This window comes from Saccostrea cucullata, unplaced genomic scaffold (assembly GCF_032062105.1).
Source record: "Saccostrea cucullata isolate Sc308-1 unplaced genomic scaffold, CSIRO_AGI_Scuc_v1 ctg5278, whole genome shotgun sequence".
NCBI classification, from domain to species: domain Eukaryota; kingdom Metazoa; phylum Mollusca; class Bivalvia; order Ostreida; family Ostreidae; genus Saccostrea; species Saccostrea cuccullata.
Genome location: NW_026930244.1, coordinates 1,696 through 21,790, shown reverse-complemented (window position 1 = coordinate 21,790; position 20,095 = coordinate 1,696). Strand labels below are relative to the sequence as shown.

At 32.2% G+C, this 20,095-nt stretch overlaps 1 long non-coding RNA gene across 1 annotated transcript; it reads right to left on the bottom strand.

Annotated features, from left to right (window-relative positions):
* Positions 1-8,957: 8,957 nt before the first annotated feature.
* LOC134283376 (uncharacterized) lies at positions 8,958-12,688 on the bottom strand. Its single transcript, XR_009995465.1, has 4 exons — positions 12,258-12,688; positions 12,008-12,118; positions 11,585-11,661; positions 8,958-9,797 (listed from the first exon to the last, which is right to left on the bottom strand). It is a non-coding gene; the product is annotated as an uncharacterized LOC134283376 (long non-coding RNA).
* Between the last annotated feature and the right edge of the window lie 7,407 nt (positions 12,689-20,095).

The following is a 20,095-nucleotide window of genomic DNA, read 5'->3' as shown; positions in this document are numbered from 1 at the left end:
TGCAATTAAACTTGAATTTTTTCCTTGCCGGTATATTGCTATTTTCCCGATCTATGATGATTATTTAATGTATTTACCAAGTTTCATAAAAATCCGTCCCAAGATAGGAAAATTACGGGCAAAACTCTGTGACAGGGGGCTTCGCGGTGAACACGGATTTCTAAAAATATGGCAAAAGTTGAACTGTATGTAATGATCTTGCGCGTTAAACTTGTGCGTTTTTTTCGTTTTAATTTTTTAATGGATGCATACTGATTAACATAAGGGTGAAAAATTGATCAAAATAAGTCTGCTTTTTATAAGAGGGCGAAAGAAATAGTTTTTGTCATAAGGTTGGGGGTGGGGTTAAAAAGAGCATCGAAAACATAAATATTATTGAAATATTAAGGTGTTTTCTGCTTAATTACGATTGATTTGCCTCAATAATTATTTTTTCCGACCGGATTTCTTTATCTGTTACCAATGTGTTTCAAATAAACCGATATTTACACATATTCAGAATTTTTATTTTGCTCCGAATGTGGTCTAATTTTTTTTTAATTTTTAGATTTTAAAATTATTTATGAGTAAATAATGTTAACGAGTGTGATGGCAAGGTATTTTTTAAGCTGTCCTCTAAATTTCATGCATTTCTCTCAACCCGATACATCCAAATCAGGCCGTGGTGTGGCCAGCATAATTTATTTTAGAGGAAATCTGGACTAATTTTCTATGCTCCATTAAACATGAACGAACAGCAATGACGGCCGAAAAATGCCATTATTTCTCATTTTCCGTCTAAACTAACAAAATAAAACCTTAATTCTCTGACTACAATATTTCTAAGTACAAAATTCGGTTTTACTGAAGGTGTCACAACAGTATTAATTTCTGCTATATATTCTTACCAAAAATGCGCAAGTTTGAGTAGATGTAACTAATTCAAAACAAACTTCTGAGAAGTTTCCTTTTCAGATCTTGTAAAACCATTCTTTATAAAGATTTTAGTACCAAAAAATACATAGCCATCAAGCAAGGCACGTAAGTTTGTTTCGGTCGAAGTCGAGCAGGTGCTTGAAAATCTAGTCCAGGGCCTAATCACTCCCCACTCTTGACAGTATATAGAAAAACCAGCACGCCCTAAATTTTAATAAATCTGATCAATACAGGAAGTTTACATGTTGTTTGTCATCTCATAAAAAAATTCAGCTCCAGTCTCGTATCAAAATGTCCGGGGAAGATTCCGGGATTATTTCCCGTCAGCCATATTTGCCGTCGGCAATATTTCAGCCATATTTCGGTGGGCTAGTTTATTTATTGACTGCTTTTTGAAAGTTTTTGGTTTCTCTGGCGGCCCCCAATGAGCCTACTTTTTATCGAACTCCAGAGAAACGATCTTTAACGTGCCAAGGGGGTTGTTATCCTTGACACAGGGCACCATTTAATGTCACATCCGACGGACTAAAAATGTAAAAATACCGGTATTTAAACTGTTTAAAATAAAATGATCTAAATATATATCATAAAATTGTTTAATCATTTCTATATTTTATTATTGAAATATTCCAAAATTGCATGTACATTAACATAAAAAGTTTATATATCATATTTGCATTATCGAAAAGTCTACTTCGCATTGGCGAAAAATCAGAACATTCCAATAAAATATGATTTCCAGTTATCGGACAGTCACAGGATATTCATTCCGGCGGAGACTCCCGATTCAGTAAGTATTCATGTGTAATTTTAGAGTGACCAATACGTATTCTTGATATAATTACTTCGTCATGACGTTTCAGACCGAAGTCACATGATTTGATGACTTTAACTTTTCTATCGTCAACTTCCATTACTTATGCAGCAATATACCTTTATCACCTGCATACGGAGTAATATATATCTCAGTTGATTCGATACGCAAGAGCATGCTCTACGTATGAACAATTTCTAAAACGAGGTAAATTATTGACAAGCAAGTTGACAAAACAAGAATATCAGCAGTCTCGTTTAAAGTCGTCGTTTCAAGTTCTATGGTCGATACAATGACCTTGTCAGCAAATACAGTTTATCATTGAGTCAAATGCTGACTGACGTTTTTCATACCGATTGTTAGTCCATTATTTATACACTGAATTGACGACGGAATTTTTCCGTTATTTCCTGATCATGACAAGGAGCACAGAGCGGGTGTAACTAGTCGGCAGGGGATGCTCTCTCCTCCATGGCACCTGATCCCACTTCTGATGTTCCGGGGGTCCGTATTTGCTCTGCTCTTATTTTGTTTTGTTTTATGGACTTTGAGATTGAATACTGTTCGTTATCTCCATATCTTTTGTTAACTTTGTTTTCGATAGCATAAAGCTTACTTTCATCACATTGCCAAATATTCTAATAAATTTGCCAAAAAGAATTAACATAAATTTTAACAAGATATTTTAAATCAATGTAAGAAATTTTGAATAAAGTAATTTCATGTTGAAGTGCTGTTTTTGCTGCACTGTCAGCCTTAGTGTTTCCAGGAATGTCGATGTGGCTCGGAATCCAACAAAAATAAACTTTTTTACCCTGTTGAGTGAAGTGATTATACTGAATTAATATATCTAAGATATAAGGGTGATCAAGATTCTTGTTTTTGAATGGATTGTAATCAGGAAAAGGAGTCATAAAATATAGTAAATATGTTGTCACTGAAAGATTTTATATATTCAAATGCAAGTTGTATGGCTTTCGCTTCCGCAGTAAGAGTTGTTGCTTCATTTGGAAGACGTGTTGAGAATATACTATCATGAATTACTGCAGCTGATGCAACTGTATCCTTATCTTTTGAACCATCTGTATAGATCTCGACTGTAGGACCCTTAGAATGTTTTCTTTCGGCCAATTTTTGTTTAAAAATAAGAGAATTTGTTTCTGATTTCTTAAATTCAGTTAAAGATATATCAACACTTGGTTTTATTAATTTCCAGGGCGGTATCTAAAAAAAAGTGAAGGTTTTATAATAACCAAAGGAAGCTCAGAGTCTCTAATATGTTTTTTACATCGGAGACCAAGTGGTTCTTTACACGTTTTTTCTTTTATGATACAAGTCTTCCTTCTGCGGATGAAAAACACAGTTATAAGCAGGATTATCATAATTTGCTTTTAATTTCAGAATATATTGCAGGGTAAGTTTAATTCTACGTCTGTCAAGGGGTGGTTCATTTGACTCGACATATAAACTTCTTTAGGAGATGTTCGAAAAGCTCCCAAACACAGTCTAAGGCCTTGATGGTGAATTGCATCAAGAGCTTTTACGTAAGAAGTTCTTGCCGAGCCAAACACAATACAACCATAGTCTAACTTGGATCTTACTAAAGAACGATATAGTTTTGAAACAGCATTTTTATGTGCCCCCCCCCCCCCATTTTGTTTTTGCAATTACTTTAATAGCATCTGAATCCTTTGTGCATTTTTCTTTAAGGATTTTAATATGTAAGAATGCAAAAATGGACTTTCCTTGAACTTAAAATATGTTCAAAAGTTTTAAAGGGACATAGTTAAGTTTAGTGTTCATGAAGACCGAACTGTTTATTTTCATACCGTTGTAACGCATTCGAATCAAAAAAAGCATCATGTGTGAAAGGTTTATTGTAAGACTGCTTACGCTTACGTATCTGTGCATGGTTAAAAGTCCCATTTACACATTTACCTGGCTACAATGACACTAGAAAGATTTCCAGCATTATTGACATTACATCCATAGGGATAGGATATCCCTAGTTTTCTAATCCAATATTCTTTTTGTTGTCAATGCAAAGGCGTACTCAGTGATGGACTGTTTGTGTGGCATACCTTTTTTAGAATTATAATTTTCAATGACAAAAGACAATGATCAGGTACATTAGACAGCTTGTATAAAAACTGCTAACTGGGCGACGCGTCAACTAGTATATGATTTAATTATTCTGTTTACTCATGAATAAATAGGCACCGAATGACAGGTATCCTCGGAGATGGACCGTCCACCAGCACAGATACATGTACATGTTTGCTTGTGAAAATGAAATATATGGAGATAACAAACAGAATTCAAGCTTAAAATTCCATTAAACATAATAAAAATGAGCAGAACAAACAAGAACCTCTAAAACATCAGAGGTGGGATCAAGTGCCCTATAGAGTGAAAATCCCTTGCCGACCGGTCACACCTGCCCTGTGCTTCTAGTCATGCTGTCAAAATACGTGGATAATTCAATGTGTAAATAATGCCCTAACAATAAAGATAAAAAAAATCTACATGACTGTGTATCCTCGGAGGTCCATGAGTGGTTAGCCTTAATTAATGAGTATCGCGTTTTAAATAAATGAAATACTGTTTCATTTTTTAAGTCATATTTTTATTGTAAATGATTTTTTTTCTTTCTATTGAACTGATGGTTTCAAATAAATCCCGCCTTTATTGAATGTTTAAATGTACATCTTGTTCAATATACCGATATTTTCCAATCATTTTAAAACACAGTTCAATGGGTCATGACCGCAGCGGAAATTAAATAATACAGGGCAACAATTCTAATTTGGATATTTGCCTTCTGTTGGCATTATGTAAACAATGTGCATGATATATAGCACTGATGCACTTCAGGTAGGTCGAAAGAAAAATACATTTTAGATTTTCTTTTTCCATATGTGCGCGCAGTAAAAGCGGATTATGCTTCGTGAAGTGATTTTTTGTTTCAAATTAATTTTTCTTACTTGAATGACGATAACTAATGTAGCCCTTTAATTAGGTTGCACCACAGATACTTCAACTTCACAGAAAAGCTTAATAGACATGATTTGTTTGATGTCGATATATCTATGGTTGGACATTATCAACATTATGGGCTATATTCGTAACTACTAAATGGTAAGTATTATTTGTATATTTTTGTGTTAACGAAAGCATGCAAATCCGACGATCAAACCATTTAGTTGGTGTGGTCTTAGTAAAAGCCAAAATATAATTTTTGACATCGGACTAAAAATACAGGGAAATCAAGTGAAATTATTTGTTTTCTGCACCAATATATTCACTATATATATTTCTACTCGATATGTATTTTACCTACTCAAGCAGCCAAAAATGATGTCATAGTACGAGGTTCCTGCGCAGAAAGAAGATTGGTAAAAAAGGGTTTAAGGTGTAATATCTCTCTGATAGGAGAGATATTTTTCTGAAGACTATTTTCCATGAAATTCAATGGACCGTGTTGCTAGATTTCATAGAATTCATTAATGAGGACCACTTTGTTGTCAACTCAGTCAAATATGTTCTACTGTACAGATTCTACTTTCTAATTTCTATTGCCAGTATTTTTATTTATTATTTATAATAGTTTACCTAAAACATTTTTACTCAGTTCCATTAAACTGTTTAAAGATATTTCTATCTTTTAACATAAAAGTCTTTTAATTCTTACAGAAATCTCAGATGCGGAATTGTTATAAAAATTTAATTAATATTTTGTTTTGCTAAAAAATATTTTCAAGGGCGATAATGGAAAGATAACTCTTGTCGATAGATGCATATTGTTTTACAACCACAGAAAACAATTTGATAATTTAATTTAAAAATCAACGTTTCATTGTAATTTTAGTGGGAATTAGATAGGCATGAATGTAAATATTATTTTCATATACTTCATGTTTATTTATGCGATAAAAAAATATTGATCATGATATTGACCATATCAAATTTTCTTCACATCTTGATTAGACATAATATTTATTTTTTAAAAAGAAAGCAACACATACTAAAAATTACTTTCCATTTAAATCTAATGTTATTGTTTTGATGAAAGTCAGTGGATGAAATTATAAAAAAAAATCGTGAAATTTGGAGCAGAGTGATATTTTACCTTAAAATATAACTCGTTCGAAACCAGAAAAATAGAGGATAATTAGTGTTTCCCTGCTAAATAGTCGAATTATCCTGTAAAAATTAATTACCAATGTAACCGAAATGATTGCAAAATAATTTTCGTTAGAGGATAGGAAATTTAAAACCAAAAGGACATAAAACGAAAGTTGATGTGAGTGTTGATTGTATTACCTTTAGCTATTTGTTTTTTTAGAAATTATAAAAGTTTAATTATGTTTTACATGTAAAGCATTAAAAGCATTATTTTGTCCTTGATTTGCTTGCCTCGGATATTAGAAACAAGTGCAAAATACAGAAAGTGATATAGGGAAATACGTAATGTTAAAAGCAAACTCTAAGGGTTCTTTTACCAGACTTTCCTGTATTCAGTTAAATAATCATATCATGGCTACATGTACAATACATAGAAAGACTTAATAATAAAAGTAAAGGAACTTACGCCCATTTGTCCAAGCCTATAAAATGTAAAACTTCTGGCCGACTGAATGCCTGAATAAGTTATGACAGAACATCCGAAAACAAGGCGCATACCGTGTTACTATCCCCTTTGTTCTATAAATGTAGTTGTGTGGTGTAAGTTTTCAGAGTTTGGATTAATGTGCAGTCTTGGGAGACACGCAATCTAAAATATTCACAGGTTTCTCATATATAAGCCTTAAAGGTAGCTAAAAACTGTCACCTTCATAAAGAAAACCATCTGGGGTATAAAGAGCTTAAATGTCGCAATGGGTTGCAGCTATAAATTACATACCGGTAATGCAGGACTGTGTAGCAACATAAGTTAAAAAAAATATGAAAAATTGTTTTATCATCTAAGGACGTGATACAAAAAACCGTTTGCGTTAAAAAAAATTAACTTGAGTTATGTTTATAAAATTCACATGAATAAGTTAAACCGAATATAGACTTTTAAAATTAGATTTCAAAAATAATTAGGTTCAAAGTATGTCACTTGTGAAATAAGCAATATCAAGGATTTTTGAAGGTTTTTTTTTCGATAAGTACTAATAGAGCAAAACTCAAAATTGCAAAGAAAATGGGGCTCAGTGTGCATCTTATCGAGCAACGGTAAAATTAAGTTGAGCTTTTTGCATTTTAATTGTAATGTTTTGGTTATTCACTTTAGTATTTATAATATTCTATCAGATATAATTATGGCAATAGATGCAATCTTATTATACGTAAAATATAATCCGAATTACTCAGTGTATTTGTTATTGAATAAATTATGCAAATTAATGTGTGGCAATTGTGCACCAAAATTACCATTTTTTGGGTATAAAAGATCTTAATAACCAATATTTTTTATGACTATAGTGTTTATCGGTTGAAGTATAGTGTTTTTTGAAGATAATGTAGGAAAAAGTTGTGGTCAACGACGCAATTTTTGAGATATGAGCGATTTTTAGGTTTAAAAAAATCCGTGTAAATTTTATCTTCATAAGTTGACTTCTTGAATAATTCTTTATTACTAAACAAGGCCTGTTAAGTAACTGCATACAATCTGTTTTAAAGATATAAATTGAGATCTATATTTAAGGGGGTCGGCTATGGTTTTATTGTGTGAAAACTTCAATAGCGAATCTCTTCATTTTTAAACCATATATAACTAACAATATCTTCAGCGTCTATGCCAAATTTGGGGGGAAATCTATCATCCAGGTATTTTGAGGGACCGCCTCAAAATACAGGTACATTTACTATAGGATTATACAGCTGAACAAACTTTTTAAGTTCACGTTTTTTCACACAAATTAAGAGCGTGTCTCAGAGAAAAACATGCAAAATGGTCCAGTAGCAAGATTCTCCAATTGCCTTCAAATTTTGCGAGCTAAATCTAGCATGCATGAATGGAAATCAGACAATTTTTTATTGTACTAATCATACCGGTATAAATTATATGATCTGTTACTAAAAATAGCTCTTATGCAACAAAATCTCAGGTCATATTTTATAGTTTTTAGTCATATTTTGATAAGAAATAAAACTGCAACTTCCAAAATTATTAAGATATTTTATTTTGAAGTTAAAGAACAATGGTTGGTACTTTTTAGATGCATAGTAAAATGATTGACATCCATCATGTTTTAGTGCAAAAGGGTCATAAAATTGGCACTGTTCCAATTTTTTGAAAAAATGTCAATTTTCTGTATAGTTGATATCAAAATAACAACCAAAATGGTGATTATAATCTAGAAAATTTTACTGCTTATTGTTAAGGATGTTAATCTGAACAAAATATAAAAAAAACTGCTGACGGCAAATTTAAACTTTAGTTTATATTGAATGACAAACTAAGTTATATTTTCACATCAAAGATATCAAGCAAACAATAAGTGTTGTGTATGAAATACTTTAAAAGTTTTCCAAAAATATTTTAAAAATGTTTCTATGGTATTATTCATATCTGTATTTTAGAAATCAAACATAATAATCACAGTTTAATAGATAACACCTCTTTAATTCATAATAATCCATCAGAAGGGGGGGGGGGGGGTTACACGCAATATAAAAGTCCCCTCTTATTAAACTTAAAATATAGGAGAAAACCTAATCGTAAATGTAAACAAAACCGACACCCTCGAAAAAATCAATATGTTTAATTATTTTTCAACATTCTGTTGAATATTATATGATAGCTCTCCTTTGAATTCAATAAGCAAGTGCAAAAAGGTCAAAATTAGCATTGTGATCTCTAATTCCACAATGTACGGTAAATACTACATGTATATCATGTACATAATGTTAGTTACAGTGAACACACTTATAATGAATTCATGCTTCTTGTAGTTATTTTCATTCCTGTTAATTCCAACACATATAAGGAGCTACACATGTATTAGGAACTAATTCTTTTAATATGATTGATACTTTCTTTGATACACATCATATTGTGAAATAGACAAGTTAAGTAACAATGTTTGTATATATTGAAAAAATTCTCTGTTCCATCAAATTGCAAATTTGTTACAACCAGAATTAAATTATAACATTTTAATGTACATGCACATGAAAATTTTGATCATGTAAATGTCAGAATGTCAAAATTAATTCCATGGCTCATTATATTGGGACCTTTCATTTCAAAACATGTATGCATATATAAATTTATTGAATATTTACAGAAGTAAACACATCATTTACCAACCCAATCATTTGAACAACATATTCATTTGAGCCAAAAGCAGAAACAATCTCTGCAAGTTTTTCATCTTCATCAATACAAACATCTTCAAAACATCTTTCAGACAACAATTGATTTTTGATAGAGGGAGGTACAGAGACACTCTTAGATTTTATTGACAAATATTAGGCAATATATCCTCTTACTTGTGAAATATTTAGCCATTTGTCTTTCTTTAAAAGTCTATCACCATTTTCATCAGTTACTTCCTTCAGTTCATCTGCCAATGAGATACTATCTGGGCATTTTTCTGTTCTTTCACATTCTTCACATATCATGCACAAGCAGTCCTTTTCTTTTTGGGAGAACTGTATTGCTTTCTTCTGCACTCTAATGCCAAACCCCTGCTTTCTCCTGTTGGCTCTCTCTGGACTCCATCAGCAACTCTACCTGATTTGACTCTTTGTATCAATAATTTTTGAGACTCTCTAATGCTTTCACATTTTGTAGCATACATATTTGCTGCAGTGTTCATACTTGATCTTGAATTTCTGTAACAGTAAGAGTGATTTCCAACTGCCACCAGATTTTTGAGATTGCAAAATTTTGCAAATACTTTCTGTTATTGATGAGACCGGACAGAGGTAATACATGTATTGTTCAGTATTAAACTCTGTGCTTCCAGCAAAACTTTCATTTGTAACCTGCTTCATCTTTCCCTTGATCAGTCAGCTCAAAGTGTTGGGTAAATGAAACAGTTCCTTTCCTGTGATCCTCTTCTTTTAGAAAACCCTGTATTAAATGTAATATGAATTAAAATGCACCGTAAACAATTTAACTTAGATGAAGGTGGTGATATATTCAAAGACCAATTATTAAATGTAATTTTCATAGAGATAGGATGAATAAATATGGTGTTGGAAAACAAACCACTTTCAGTACGTCATTGATCTCGTACTGAATCGTGAAAAAAAAGTGCCCCAGTGCTTTTAGAATAAATTTGATAACTGACCTCATTTGAAAGTACTTTTACTTTGACTTTACCATGTTTATCCACCACAATCCCAATAAATCATATGTCATGACATGTGATTTTGTAAACGGTTAAATTGCAAATTATCAGATAAATGTATCGTTTTTTTATTTTGATGAACGGTGTTGTCATTTTTAATAAAAATAGAAATTTCTATGAAATACTTTCAAAAGGCTATTCCAAATACAATTTTAGTCTGATTATAATATAACATGGCATGTAAATAGACTACACAGAGAAACATAATTGTTAATTTTGTTTTTTTGATATATAGATGAATGATTTTGTCATCATAACTAAAATTGAAAATTTTGTAAAATTTAATTAAAAGCTGCTCCTACAGTTGTGGTCTTATTGCAAGCTTGCCACAGAAGAGGCTTTATCAAGGATCATTATTCTATTTATTGCAGTTGTAAAGTTTCAAGACCCAACTGCTACTTCTTCCTTTTTCTATTTGCTATAAGTACAAACCAATAGAGCTACAGTTTCAACAGAGACTTTTGGCTTGTTTTGTTACATGTATGTTGCACTATTACAAAGTATCATAATATAAGGCCGGAATTAAAAATATCTTTGTTTCCCCTAACCCTAGCCTAAATTCTCAAGTTGGGTCGGTAGGTAGGTGAACAATTTTATTTTCTGACAGCATGCTTATAGACAATCAATGCACTTTTCTGAGGGCCATGAGCTTTGCAGTGGTTCTGGAGCATTTTACTTCGGAGTTAAGAGTAAGTGGCTAATTTTAAATCGCAGGATCAAATCCCAATGAGTAACGTTGAAAACGGTCTTTAAAAAGGGACCATAAAAACTGATGTCAAGCGTCAAGTGTCGCAGAAGATGCTGGCTCAAAAAGATCCCCCACTGCTTAATGGCAAAAAAGTGCTGAGTATATATATGTCTGAATTTGGAGCAATGTGGAAATGTTTAAATGAAGTCCTAACAAATCTCGAAGGGATTAAAAGCAAAGACCAATCTTCAACGGCCTAATTAATTAAAGAAAAATTCACTGAACGTCCCAGGAAGCTGAACCATGATTTCAAAATTATTTGGTAAGAGTATGTTAGCAATATTTAATAGAACCAAACCACAATGTCATAGTACTAAATAAAGGCATGAAGAGAGGACATCTGAATTATATTTATCAGGATGGATATGCAGACATATTTACAACTCCTGTAATCACATCTGGACGTCATTTTGTTTCCAACAAATGCTTGAAAATCACAATAGAACAATGTTCGCCGTTCTGTTAAAAGCTGATTTTGATGAAATTGTACTTTATAAAACTTCTTATGAATAAAAAAAATATTGAATCGTCTTATTTAAAAAATCTTTTCAGTCCGTGCGATTTAAATGGGTTGGTCGCATTAGGGGAAACAAAGGTATTTTTTTTATTTTGGCCTAAACAAGTATTACTATAAATTTTGCATTTTGGCCAGTTCTTTTAAGGTCCAGTGGGATAATAAAAGTATTGAGTTATTCAAAAATCAAGGTGATTGTCTAAGTGACCAGTGAAAAATATAAACTTTCTTGACCTACACTATACCATATGAATTTGGCTCAGGGTTTTCTCTTCTGATTTGGTTGGATCCAATAAATACTGCTGCACATGGACAACTGTTGCTATAAAAAAGAATTTTAATCAATTGTAAATAATGTATAATTCAAGAGAGGAATTATAAAATATATGGGAGATGTTTAAAATCTCTATAATACACCAGCTGTACTAGCTATCATATACTGTCTAGTACATGTACATGCTAAAATTTTCAGTATAAAATTTATGAGTGGCAGTATATTTTTATGATCTTTTATCAATCAATATTCTTGATTTTCAAAATATCATCAATTTGAAAAAATTAGAGGCACTCAATTTAATTTTGTGTAAATCTTTATGTAATCATGGTGATGAAATATTTGTGTGATCATCTAAATTTTAGAAATCGTCCTTGCATGTATTAAAATATACCTATTTCCTCTTCTAAAACCACTGTCACACTCCTTGGTCCAAACTGCCTATGAGAAGCACACTGCTTGCACAATTCTTCAATTTTATAGAACTTGTATATTACATGTATTTCTAAGAAAAAAGATCAAACAATTGTTTAATCTGATCCGAGTTTAAACCACCTGTCCTATTCCCCTATCACAACCAATTATAAAATAGAGAACAAATACATTCATTATTTTAACTTCCAACTGAAAAGTTTATGTCCTACCTGATCAAACTTGTACATGTATAATGTATCTCGTTTTCAACCAGTATTCTTTACAAAAGGTAGGGGTAGATCATCGGTCTGCTTTTGCTTTCTTCCTTATGACCGGGACGGCAGCACTTTGACTTACTTCTTCGCCATTCTATTCCTTAATTGTCTTTGACATATTCTTAATTTTAATGTGCTAGTAGAGTCAATGGAAAAAATACCATTTTCGCCTACAGCATGCAGCAAAACGATTGCCTCTGGTACGTCAGAAATTTTCCATACAACCCAGCTAGGGTATGTTCAGAGATTGGAGAAAACGCAAATGGTTTGACAGATCCTTAGTATATTCTTATAAATGAATTTATGGGGCCATCACTGCTTGAAATGTTTGAAAAATTGCTGAAATCAGATTAATCTTCCTGTCCCTGCCATGTTGCAATATCATTTTCCCCCTTTTATGTATGGAGAGTTCCACTACGGGAGATAACTTTTCAACATACAAATAACACTCATTTTATTCTTTCATTATCAATTTTGGTGAATATTTTTAAACTTTCATGAAGGTTTTAATTTTGATTGTCTTTCTCAGCATTTATTTACACTAAAATAGAATTATTAATCATCAATTGAAGCAATATTCATTACATTTGAACAATTTTAAGATACAAATGGAGAGTTTGGCTAACATCGTAACATGCGTAAGGTCATCATTTCCACCAATTATTCATTTTATGTCCTATTAAAAGCCATCAGTGAATTTTTTATATTTGATAGAACATAAATGAATTATTATAAAGCACATTATTAGATCAAATTATTTTCACCATTTAAGCTGTACCATTGGACTAAACAAGGATAATAAATCTAAAGTTCTAAATTTAGCCTAACTCGTGGCTCGATCATAGAATACATATAGATGCAATCATTGTGAAAAATAAATATTTTTCATCTTTGACATATATGTGTTGATAATATAATAAATATCTGGCATTGCAAAAATTTTTCAGTTGATTTTGCAAGGTCTCAAACTTTCATATTTGCACCTACATGTACTATTTTATGCCAATTTTTGCTAAATATAGAAACGGGGCTGTTACTAAAAATAGAAACACGTGGCACACTTTCTAAATTTAACTTTTAGATCCTCAGACAACCTAGACCTTAAAAATATATGATAAAATGAAAAGTAATGTAGACCCTCCCGGACGATTTTTCAGATTTTGCATGGTTTTTCTCTGAGACACGCTCTTAAGGTCACATTTTTGTAATAAAAATTACTATTTTCGAACCTCAGAACGACGACATAGCCCTATGTCATATTACATATATAATGTCAAGTATAAATGTCCTTTAAAAGTATTATCTTTAGTTTCCAAAGTGGGTGTTTTAGAAAGGAATTTATCAATAAATGGTAGCCTACAATGTTTCTACTATTGACCTCTACCATAGTTTTTCTAAGACGTGCTTTCTTTGATACAATGTAGTTGAAAATTTTAAATCTTTTTCTTAAAGGTGAGTTTTTTTTTTAAATTCTTTGCTCATTTACCATTCACATCTGGGTTTTGTAGAAATGTAGCACCGAAAAGGGATAACATTGCAGAGAGAAACCATACAACAGGGTAGGATAATTAAGCATTGTTTTTTTCTTAATAGTAAATGTTTTGGATGAAAAGGAAAATTCTTCTGCATTTACGGTTTGAAACGTTATCATTTTGCTGTTGGATGAATCTTTTATGATTCTAGATTTTTAGAAGGTGACTCTGAAAAATGTCATCTTATTAACATACAAAAAAGTCAAACAAATGAAAAATACTATTATCATCCTGCGCTAATTATATAAAAAGTCAGAATGTACAGAAAATACAAGTTACAGTAGCTGTACTGTGCCCGTGTCTATGTTTCTGCAAAGAGCTGCTGCTTTTAAAAGAACGGATAAAAAGACAGCTGCAATTGGCAAGAGACTACAAAAAATCAATTGGAAATAATTGATGTTTTTCAGCCAAGAATATATTAAAGTTCTAGCAATTGATTTGTATAAATTATGTTTTAGTAAATGAAACATAACTGAAATAATGTATACAAATACTTTTAAAATGTATTTTGATGTCTCAACACACAATATTACATTATAACAACTGAACAATGTGACCTTAGTTTGTGTGAAAAACCATGTGAGCTTAAGCACTTTAAAGTAAATTATACAAATACTACAATAGCATTTTTGTTCAAACTATAATATTTGATCATTACTATATTATGCAATATGTGTAAGAAACACAAAAGTATATCGTCTTGTTACCAGAGGGGGCATCTCAAAATGCCCCCCCCCCCAAAAAAAAAACCCAACATATTTGCCTGTTTTTACACAGTACTACAAAATATGAAAGGCACAATGGATTTATGTGAAAACATAATAAAATATTGGAGATATTCTCAAATTTCTATGTTTTATATTTCAAGAGCGTATGTTTACTAGTTTTTCTTTAATAACATTTTAATCACCCCTTTCTTTTAGAGCTTCTGTTTATTATAACGTCAAAACACACTGTAACGACGTCAAGTAACCTATCAATTGCAAAATCGGTCAAAAAATCAGGTATATAAAATTTTGATATCATTTTTATACCTAAAATTTCTTAATTTTGTTTAATGTTAATAATTATGCAAAAAAAAAAAGTTGCTTTAAAACAGTAAATACGTTTCATTTTACTATGATGTGCGAAATATTGCGCAGTCGGCCTCTTATTATTCGTAACATTTCATTACAGAAAATATTCTCTGAGGAAAACATGTGGGGCTAAAGTACTAAGTTAACAAATTAACAAATTAAATGTGTAGATTTGAGAAATTTTCTTCTAAATATCCTTCCACACCCTTCCACACACAAAAAATATTACTCTTGCTTCTGATTCGTAAGCAGTTGGTTTTTTTTTATTTTTAAAAAATGAATTTTGAACAATTTGCATTGTTTAACTTAAATATGTTATAAAATTGAATTGTAGGAAATAGTTTTTAAGTTAAAAATTCTGACTGAACTTTTTCTTAATGTGTAATTATAATAATACAAGTACCTATAAAGAAACATTGTATAGGGATGTAAGGATGGTTGTAGAAAAAGTATAAAAGTTGTAGAAATGTTTTGAAAATCAGAAAAAAGTTTACATTTTAATTGTAGAAATTTATTTTTATCATTTGTTTAGCTAAAAAGGGTGAAAAATATATGTACCAATCAAGGCATCCACTTTTTTGTCTGTATTATCTCTCCGTAGATGACAATGATTACTATTACTGAAGTTTTTTTCGTTTTAAACGTAAAGTAGCAATAACGAGATTATTTCTTTTTATGCATTCATGTCAAGTTACAGGAAAGTGTTAGCAGATCAAGAGCAACTAGATATTTTTACCATAAATCAATATAATTTTTTTTACGGTAAAGCACTTAATACTTTAAATGAGAAAAAAATGGTGAAAATAATGATTAGTATTCCGAAAAACATAAATTCAAAAATGTAAAAAGGGTATTAGACACGACAACCCGGAATTCCAGAGATGGCATCAAATTCATAAAAAAGAAAAAGAATCCTCTTTTGACCTGTCCGATCAAACGTGACATGAGCCCAGTAGACGACAGCCTAAGCTTGCGAAGTAACAATCAGTAAACATCATAATTAAATGCTTTACAATATTGGATTGAAAGAAGTCGGTCAAAATATGACCATATGATAGGTAATGTTTCTTGACAATATCATTTTATCGACAATATGATTTACAAAATACCGGAGTTCTGGAACGTGTAACATTATTTGATTATGCTCGATGTTCAATTATACTCTTACAATTTAGGCTACGATGGCTTACACGTTCTTATAAAACATTGTCTAGTTAAAACTAAAATTTTCTATTAGACCAGGCGGCAGCAGAATATTGAAACATGATGTCAGAAGTTTGGACCATTTTAAGTGAGTGCAGAGATTGAAAATATTTTGTATCCAGCAACAAAGTGGCATTTTTCTTTGTTATATATAATTGTTCGAGAGCATGCCGCAATAGACAACAATAGAAAACATACTTCATCCAACCAAACCATGATTTTGACGCTAAATTTTTTTACCAGACCTGGAAGAAATGGATTGAAAAAGTCTTACTTATATATATCGGTCGCCAATTCTTTAAATACAGTTTTGATTTGCCACTTTTAGGAAGGCATGTTATCACTCCTTGCCTCTGTGAAGTTGATATAGAATCTATAGAATACGCATGGTTTATAGGATTAAGCTAATATTTATAGATATCTTTCCAGAAGAACTTATACAATTCATATGTAAAACCACCAAGTCCGGTGGGTTTTCCAATTTTTGGAATTTGTAATGCAACAAGTTCCTGTTTAGTGATTAGACCTTCCAATTCATTTTTTTCATCCTCTGTGAGTCTTTCAATATACTCGTTTTAGAATCAAAAAACATTCCTGCGTGTACTTTTGTTATGTGATCCCCTGCAGTATATAGCTCTTTATAAAACTTTTCCTGAGCTTTTAAAATGTGCGGAAGTTGTGTGATTTCCAAGTCGTCAATTATAATTTTTGAAATAATTTCTCTGTATAATTTTGTTTCTCTAAATTACAGATATATTTGGTACTTTTCTCCCCTTCTACATTCCATTTTGCCTTTGCACTAATAACGATACCTTTTGACCTTTTTCCCCTTATTTGCTTTAACTCATTTTCTGTTATAACGATTTCTAATTTATTTTCCTCTGAAAGAGGCTTTTCATATAGATAATTTTTCCTCAAGTTCTGGTCTCCGTTTTATCTCTACCGCGTTTCTTGAATGAGGTATATAATATGGTTTTTCCTCTTATCATTAAATTCAAAGTTTCCCAAAGTAATTGATCATTAATTGTACAGCTATTATTTGTATCATATTGTGCAATAGTTTCTGAAATGCATTCTTTAATACTTTGGAGATAGGTTTGATTGGATAGTAAACCATTATTAAATTTCCAGCTACCTCTTCATCGAATTTGGTTTGCGAACTTGAAGAAAATTTCAATGAAAGAGTGGTCAGACTTGTAGGCATATCCTATGTCGGTCTTCATCGTACCAGGTTGAAGGTCAGCGGAGATTAAGAAGTTATCTAATCTAGCTTGCTTACTCTTTGGGCCATGCCATGTGAATCTAGATATATCTGGGTAATATTCCCTCCATACATCAACCAGATCTAAATCTGGTATCATTTCTAAAATTTTCTCTCTGGTGTTAGGATTTTTTTCGTGCTTGTATTTGATAGTATCTTTTTGATAGTCTAAGGGCACGTTAAAATCTCCGACGATTATAATAGAATCATTTCCAATAGCTTCTATCTTGTGGTGAATTGAAGAATAAAAGTTTGGATTATCCTCATTTGGACCGTATAAAGCAATTAAGGTTAAATTTTTATTGAAGCATTTTAAATCTAAAATAATGAAATTTCCATCTGAGTCAGTGATTTCTTTACATATTTCAAATTCAAACGAGTTTTAAAATAAGATTGCTACTCCCCTGCTGCTGCTACCATTTGAACTAATAAACACCCCTTTAAATCCCCATTCAGTTTTCCAAATGGTTTGCGTTTCCATCGAGGTATGCGTATCTATAAGGAAAGTAATATCAAATTTATCTCGACATCTGTTAAAAATATCCTTACGTTTTATATTATTTGAAGCAAGTTCCCGACAATTTTGGCAACAAATTTTTAAATCATTCATAAAATAACAAAAACAAGATGAAAAGATTGTTTGTTATTTCTACAGTCAGTCTGAAAATTGTTTGTATATACGTGTAGACAGTTTTTATAGTATAAAACCCTCCCACACACTGATGTAAACACCCTCCCATCCAAGAATAAAAACTTCCGCATTTTAAAGCCCCGGGATATTGAAAAAGGACACACTGTACATTAAGAGTATTTCACACTTTTACTTTAAACAAAACGATATGAGCATAAAATATTCTAATCAATAGTTATCTAGTTATATTGGCGATTACGACTCAATTGTCATTCTCAAAATAGCACTGATATTTGTCAATGAAAAAGCAAGTCATCATTCCGTAACTGAGTGAATACACATCTTGTCAGTTGTAAACATGGTTATCGGGGTCACTGAACCGGACAATCTATTTTTTGAGTTTCACGAAGGGGAAATCTTTTATATATACTAGTTTTGTTTTTACTTCTAGCCTTCTGTGGCATTGCGAATCTCTCCTTTAGGAGTTTGGCCCTCAGGTCGCTCATTTCCCTAGGGAGATCAGGCGATATCCCATATCCTGAACTACTCTTTAGCTTTCTCATCCCCTCAAGAACCTCATCTCTGTCAGCAAGACTGTTAAATCGAACGATAATATTTCTTTTCCCTTCTGGACCACCTGGCAGGCGATGAACAGCTTGTAAAATCACCCCGTTTGCAAATGACTCCTAAAATTTAAGAACACTATTCAAGAATTGTCTCACCTTCTTTTCTGTTTCTCTTGGTCGTTCATCATTTGACCTTTCAATCCCCCGGACAACCAAATTCCATTTTCTGTCCAACATTTCCAGTTTGAGTCGTTCGATTCTTTCACCCTTAAGCGCCTCTTTTATCTCCGGAAAAGACGTTTTATTAATGTCTGAAATGTCCTAATTAAGGTTCTCACATACCGTTTCCAGGTCACCGACACGTGGCTTTATGCCCTGGATTTCTCCTCGAACACCCGTAATGTCCATGGCTATAATAGCAAAGCATTCTGCAAGATCTTTTCCCTCAAATTGTTTTTTTAATTCATCCAAAGTGTGATTGTAATTTTCGGATGGGCTATTGTCTACTTACCAAAACTTAGTCACATCCGTGAACCTCTGCAAAAGTTAATACAGAAAGATGTTGATTGGCTCTGGACCCCAAAACATGATGAAGCTGTGATACAAGTGAAAAATCCGGTCACAGCAGTTCCTGTATTACAGTACTTTAATCTAGAAAAGGCACTAACATTACAATGCAAAGCCTCGAAGAAAGGGCTTGGAGCAGTTTTGTTGCAGGAAGATAAACTTATTGCCTTTGCAAGCCATGCCCTGACCGAAACTGAAATCCGCTATGCACAAATAGAAAAAGGAGCTTCTAGCAGTGTCATTCGGACTAGAACGTTTCAATGTCTATATATTTGGGAGACCGGTATCTGTCCAATCAGATCAAAAACTTTAGGAGATGATTATGAATAAGCCTCTTTACAAGGCGCCAAACTGTCTCCATTGCATGCTTCTCAGGGTGTAGAATACGAAATACATCTTTAAAAAGCATGTCCTGGGAAGAACATGCGGCTAGATGATACCTTAATTTATGCCAATCTGCCTAATGAGAAACACTCAAAGGCTGAGTCAAGAGTAGAAGCAATAAATATGCTGCAATTCCTGCCAATTGCACCAAACTGTTTGAAAGACATTCAGAAGAAAACTGCAAGGGATAATACCCTACAAAATTTAGGTATCATTCATCAAAAATTGGCTGGCCAGAAGGAAACTCCTTAGTCCAAGTTTCATAACCCACAGTACCCTACTTTGCGGTCATAGATGAACTATATATCTAAAATGGATTCATTTTTAAAGGAGACAGAGCAGTCATTCCGTAAGCACTACGCAAGGATTTCCTGACAAGGATATATTATTAACGCCTTGGAATTGAAGGATGCCTCCGAAGGGCCAGAGAATCTGTGTATTAGTCCTTGCATCAAATGAACGCTGAACTGAAGGACTTCATACAAAAGTGTGAAACTTATCGCACTTTTGACGCGATCAAGGAAAAGAACATCTACACCATCATGAAGTACCATCACTTTCTTGGGCGAATGT